The sequence below is a fragment of the Cajanus cajan genome, chromosome 9 (assembly GCF_000230855.2).
Source record: "Cajanus cajan strain Asha chromosome 9, NIPB_CcT2T_4, whole genome shotgun sequence".
NCBI classification, from domain to species: domain Eukaryota; kingdom Viridiplantae; phylum Streptophyta; class Magnoliopsida; order Fabales; family Fabaceae; genus Cajanus; species Cajanus cajan.
Window position 1 is genome coordinate 35,656,426 of NC_138525.1, and position 7,208 is coordinate 35,663,633.

A 7,208-nucleotide genomic window follows, 5' to 3' on the forward strand; every position below is an offset into this window, starting at 1 on the left:
CGTGAGCAAGTAAATCTACACAAGTCTAGACGTTTCAAGGAAGCAAAATAAAGCAATTAAAAGACAAAGAACTTAAAGGAAATAATGTAAGCAACTAGTCGGATATCCTAAGTGGAAGCTTGAAACATATGAAATTTCCAAGCCACTTCCACTAGCACTACACGTGAGGATGCTAACAAGGAGTTAGATATACCTGACCAGCTTCTTAATACTCCCTCCAAGCTTTACAAATTGATTTTAAAATACAAGAGAGATTGCAAAATTTAAACTAGCCTAGAAAGCAATAAATGGCGGTTTTGGTGACCAATTTAGTGACGGATTGTTGTGCAAATTTTCCAACACTTAATCAAGTGTTTAATCCGCCACTAATCCTTCAATATGATGCTACTGGACCTGCAAAAGAAACACAACAAAGAGGTTAATGGTGGCTGCCTCACAAGGTGAAAGGAATGGTCACTCAAGTGAAGGAAGTTTAGGAGAAGTTTTGGTCACTAAATTAGGTCAAATTTTTAGGTCTTAGTGTCCAAACTTTTCCTACTCTTTGTTGAGCAATGCTTGATCCTTGAGCAAGGATTTGAGGCCACTTCCAGCACAGGAAATTATTGAAAGAAAACTAGACAAGCAACAAAGCACAATTTGGAAAGCTTATACCAAAATTAAGAGTAATATGTGTATATGACAAAACTCAAAGAAGTTCAACAAGTAAAACTGGAAAATTAAGACTCCAAAATGAAGCTAGCACTCAGTTAGAATGAATCCTAGATAGGTACTAGAGTAGATGAAGAAAACAAAAAAAATTTGAAAGCAATTGGACAAGTATAGCAAAAGTAGTAGCCAAAACAATAACAAGGAACCAAATGAATTTTCACCAATGTACACCTCTCGGCTTTTGTATTTTAAAATGTCTTGTATATATATTTTTTTTAATTCTTTCTTTTTCCAGTATCAAATTAAGATTCCAGAGAGTGTTTTTGCCTTTTATTTCAAATTTTTCTAAGGTTCCAAGCTATGGAAAACGAGAATACAAATCAGCCAAAAATTAGGTCAAATTTCAAGTGAGAATGATAAACTAGTGCACTAGTTTTAGGTTTTGGTTTGGATTCTTTTTGAACTAATTTGCTTTTCAACTTTTAGGTCTTTTAGGCTCTGTTTTAGACTCTGTTTTCCAGCCTCTTAATCATCATTTTTTTTTAAATTGAATCCACAAGAAGAGTGCACTAGAAGTAGGATTACACTTGAAATTTTGAGTCACAAAATGTTTAGAAGATTTTCAAGAAAATGTGATTTGAAAACTTAAAGAACACAATGGAAACCTAACTCTAAGGAAACTTGCTAGGACTAATAGCAAATCATGAACACAATAAGGTAAAAGAAAAAGCACATATAGGAGGCAAAAGAGACACAAATCCGAGAGCAAAAATATGAGACAAAATTCAAAACAAAACAAGGTTAAACATGCTATTCAAGGAATTTGCAACATATAAGGATTAAACACAAACTTCTAAGACAAAACATAGATTCAAAACCAAAATCTAAATGCAATGCATGAGGTCCAATCACGGACACATACAAGGAATGGAGAGACTCAAAATAAAATCAAAATAGCACAAGCAAAAAGTTCCTAAACATTTGATTGTGGAAGAAATTCAAAACAATCAAACAATGGATCTATGGAACAAATTTGATTCAAAACAATTAGATCCGAATAGAAACTCAAATAAGACATACAAGAGTACACAAACAGCAAAATAATCGGACAAAACACAAGAGAACTTATCTCCAAGAAGAACCTTGCTCTTGATACCAAAAATGATGGAAAAGGTAAGGAGGAGTGATGAATGTTCTTCTCCTTAGCTTTCCTTATGCACGGATCTTCTTCAAGGAAATAGAAACCAACGTGATGAACACTATATGGAGGAGATTCTCGGATAGGAAGAAGGCTTAAGCCTTGGATGGAAGCATCCAAGCTTAAGGTGCAAGGGAAAACTCACTTCAAAGAGGAGGAAATCCTAGAAGGGTTCCTAAGGTGAAGCTTTCTCTCATGGTGACTCTTGAACGAAATTTGGCTGAATAAGCTCTCAAATTTCATTATTCTCAAAAGTGAATACAAAAAGTGGAAGAATCACTTAAGTAGGGTTCCAAGTGTGCAACTTTGGGCGCCTAAATCCAAGGCTACATGTGGCGCCCAAAATTTGAATTCAAACTTGAAATTTGAATTCAAATTTTGGCTCCCATGTGCTAGTCCGAAAATTTAGGTGCCTAGATGCATTTAGGTTTGATTTGAGAGTTATTTAGGGTTAATTTGAGTGGCACATGTTCAGCCACCCATGGTGCTAAACATGTGACTCAAATGTAACTTAAATGACTTCCAAATTAAACCTAGTTTAACCTATTTTACCTATTTAAGTAATTCTTGTATATTCCTAATCTAATGACCTAAATACAATGGTCAAACAAATACAATGGAAAGGAAAAATTACAAGAATGAAAATGAGCCCAATATTGGGTACCAAAAGCCCAAAGGCCCATGAAGCCCAAAACTAGGCCCAACAAGCCTAAAACCTAAAATGCTACTCTATGTGGTCCAAAATACAAGACCAAAATATATGATACCTATACTAACATGATGTATACAAAACATATGAAAATAGCTATAACAAAATATGGCCCATGAAAAGTTCAACTTGGGCCTTCCCAGGCCCATCAGGCCCATTGGGCCCTGACTGGCCCAAACCTTCATGTCTAGCCAACTCCTCTTGGCTCCTTCAATATGTCACCTCTTGCCTTCCTAGGCATGATTCCATCATTTCTCACTCCCCCCTTACCTGGATAAGCAGGAGCTGGAACTTGGGCAGGGCCTCCTCCTCTGGATTCTCTCTTTCTTCCCTCTCTTTCTTTCTTTCTTTCTTTCTCTCTCTCTCTCTCTCTCCTCTCTCTCTCTCTCTCATCTCTCTCTCTCTAAGATTATCACTTCTTGCTCAGTATAAAATTTTCACCCCCTTGGCCCTATTTATAGGCAATCTGACGCACCCGGAACGGCCCGTACTGATTTCGGAACGGCCCGTTCCGGATCCTTCAAACATGGGCAAATTTGTCAACTGGAACACCCCGTTCCAAAATCGGAACGACCTGTTCCCAAAAAGCAGAACGGCCCGTTCTGAAACCAGAACGGCACGTTCTCAATCTCAGCAGAACGGCCCGTTCTCCATACCAGAACGGCCCGTTCCAGGCCCGTTCTGGGTCTTTAAAAACAAGCATATTCCTTCTTTTGGAACGACCCGTTCTGCATTTGGAACGGCCCGTTCCGACACCCAGAAATACCCTTGTTCCTTTATTAAAATTACGAAAATGTCATCAATAATTACAAAAATGCCATCTTTTAAAAAAAATTGGGTGTTACAATTCTCCCCTCCTTTTAGAAATTTCGTCCCCGAAATTTTTGTAATGGAAGACTCTTCGCTTCTTAACTTCTAATTCTTATGCAACTTCACTATCTTATCGATATACAACTCTATCAATTTCATCCAAGGATTTCTAAGGATAAGACAAGCAAATCTGGTAAGCCTATCCACTAAAACACAATTATAATCAATCTCTTAAACGTCTCAGACAAACCTACAATTAAAGTCTATCCATTCACCATCTCACTTCCAAAATGAGAAGTCTAAATGCTACAAAATTTCTAAAGACTTCTTGCATACCAAACACGAGTATATGATTTCTTTTCTCTTCACCTTAGGTCACTACACTTCCGCTGCGCTACTCTGATACGTCTTAGTAGCTCCTAAATAAAAGAGTATTCTTATGTCCTTTCTCTAAAATCATTTTTCTTAATTCAAGATTACTAAGCATCCAAGTTTATTCTCAAAACAACATCAATTTCTATTTAGAAAATGTTACTCATACTCCTACTAATCTTTTCCACTTGGTTTACTAGGAAAGGCTCTAACCCCTGAGCTTCTAATCTCATTATTAATCCTTTCAACATATTCAATTCAATGTTCCTAAGGGTGAGCTCACACATCACGCTTAAGTTTCTAATCTCCTTAATCAAACTCAACCCTTACATCATCAAAATGATAGATAAATGCTCATCCTACTCAGGACATTTGTCACCATATTAGTTTAACTTTTGTGAGCCTTTCCACAACCTTTCCAAAGATCAAACACTTAAGCATAAGTTCACTAGGTACACATACCAGATCTCTAATTTCACCATTCCATCTACCTCCAAGTCAAACTCTTATCCATCACCTTATCCTGTAGTCTCATATCTTATCACCAAAAATGAATCAACTAATTGTGCTTTTCCAATTTCTTTCAAGGATCCAATTGTTACTCAAGTCATACCTAGTTTCACACTACTAGGAGTATTCTCATAAGTCAAACTTAAATTCCTAATTTGAGTCCAAAGATCCATTTCTCTAATCATAAAGGAAGATAAATATCAAGGTTTCCTATTCAAAACATCGGTTACCATAATGGCTTTGGCCAAATAACCAATAAGATCAAAATCTTATTTCTTAAGGAATTCCAACTATCTCTTTTGGTCAATAGATATTTAAAGCTCTTTTGATCACTAAATACCTTAAGCTTAGAATCATATAGGTAATGTCTCCAAATCTTAGTATAAATATTAAAACCGCTAACTCAAGGTCATGGGTACGGTAATTCCTCTCATACATTTTTAATTGCCTAGAATCATAAGCCACTACCTTTCCTCTTACATCTACAATGCATCCAAATTCATCTTATAAGTATTACTATATACACAAAAGGCTTACTAAAATCCAATAATATTAACACTATTCATTCTTGCCTTTAAGAGTTGAAACTACTCTCATACTTACTATCACACATAAAGGCAATACTCCTCCTAATAAATGTAGTTAAGGGCAATGCTATCTTAAAAATTCCTTCAATAAATCGCCAATAATAATAATAAGATAACCTCCTAAAACCTTTATCCTCGCTAACTTGCTTAAATATCTCTCCACTTAAACACAACTTCTACTTAAGACAGATTCATGTTTACCTTAACTCAAAATTTATAGGGACTAGAAAACTTATTTCATATAATAATAAAATAAAATAGTAATACTTAGATAACTTAACATACAACCGTCTTGGATATATCTTCACCTTCAACTACAATATGATCATATCACACCCTAAGATCAATCTCACTAACCATACAACATTCACCATTTGATCCCTAAGGTCATCTATCCACATATCAACGTACATGCATATTAAATCATATTAGAATACCTACTTTAAACCTTTATATATACCATCCATAAGCATGTACATGAACAACCTTTACCACATAGCATCATATAACCTTAAACAACCTCTCAATTTACACGAAAACACCTCAAAACATTTTAACAAAGTCAATTCTTATCCTTGCATTGCCTACTAACCTGAAAACATTATTATACAGCCTAACTTCTCTTTTCAACAACTATCAAAGAAAACGACACATAGAGAGTTCTACTCATCCACGTGATCTCAACCTATCACTAAGTGAATAAGCTACAACTCTTAGTGAGACATGAGATTTTAAAATAATCATCTTCTTAGCTAAAGAAAACTTCAAAAATCACAACAAATATATTTAGTGCTTACAACTATACCTCTGATTACCAAAGCAGCTATACTGGAGTTCTAGACCTCCGTTTTACCTTATTCCAATTCCATTAGAAAGATAACATCCAAGGCTACCACTTTCCTGAAGACTAACAAAAATTCTAATTTTGTTAGTATAACACTTGTACTGTCACAACAAAACATCTCCTACACCAGACAACAATAGTGTATCAACATCTAAAACCACAAAAATACCTCAATCCTTCCAAACTTACTTCTTTCCACCTGAAATTCATATCAAAGTTTTCCCACTACAAATCTAAACCAGATAACTCACATATTCAGGCTTAGAAAATAAATTCACATGCAATTATCAAACTCTAGAAATTATCAACACTTTAATCTCTCCTTAAGAATACCAAAATTCCAATTCTCAACATACATCATCCTTGGATTCAATCGCTAAAACTATAGCTTTCAAAAATTTCACCAATCTTAAACTCTTAATACACTTGAAAAATCAATGTCTTACCCAAATCTAAGGCCTCAATAGTTCATACAATATTAGCATAATATCTCGTCTACTACTCACACATATGCTTGCAACACAAGTGATACCACTCAGTCACTACTTTTTACATAAGCAAGAAGTATCAAACAAATAAGCAATCATAAGAATGAAGAAGAGCAGTCTTAATGGTATTAGCTAACACTATCATGACTATCATTCCTCTAATTACAAAATAACTTAACAATATCAAACTCTACAATATCAGCACAAGGAGAACATTATCTTCATCAATATCAAAGCAAAGCATCATCAAAGTATACAACAAACAAAACACTGTCAGAGTACACAACAAAATCAAGATAAATACATAACTCACGGCCGATTAGATCGACCTGCTCTGATACCACTAAATGTGACACCCTCTACCCCATTATTAATATACAACAAATGTAACAATAAAATATTTCTTTTCTTCTTTTTGGGTAAATAAAATCTTTCATAGTTGACAAATATTTCAAATATAACAAGGTAGAAGATTCACATTCGTAACTCATAAATCATAACTCCAGTGTAAAAATTATAAAAGAAAAGATGTTAAGATTTTCAATACAATTTAGTGAAAAACAAGAAATCATATATATACAAATAATAATAAAGGAAATATAAATTAACTCCAGTAAAGGTGGCAGTGCCTCCTGGTTAGGGATTAATTTATACTCCCAAATCATATAATAAAAATATAACAAAAATGTACATCTTGGTCTTTTATCAAGAACGTTTAAATTAAAATTCTTAACATACATTTTCCTTGAATTATAAACTTTATCTACGTTGTCTCTTCGTTAGAAATTACAAAAGAAGAGAAACTAAAGTTATTAAAATAATAACATATTAAACTAAGCTAACTATGCCCCGATGTCACATCCTATCAGAGCATGCCCAACTGAAGCCTTAAGCCTCATCAACCACATCCTCATGACGTTGATCGCCTGCATCATAATTTAAACATATACAAGAACAAGGGAGTGAGAAACATCTCACTCAGTTTCAGGTGCAGAAATAAAGGTTAGATAGCACCTACACACACAACAAATATAAGTCACAT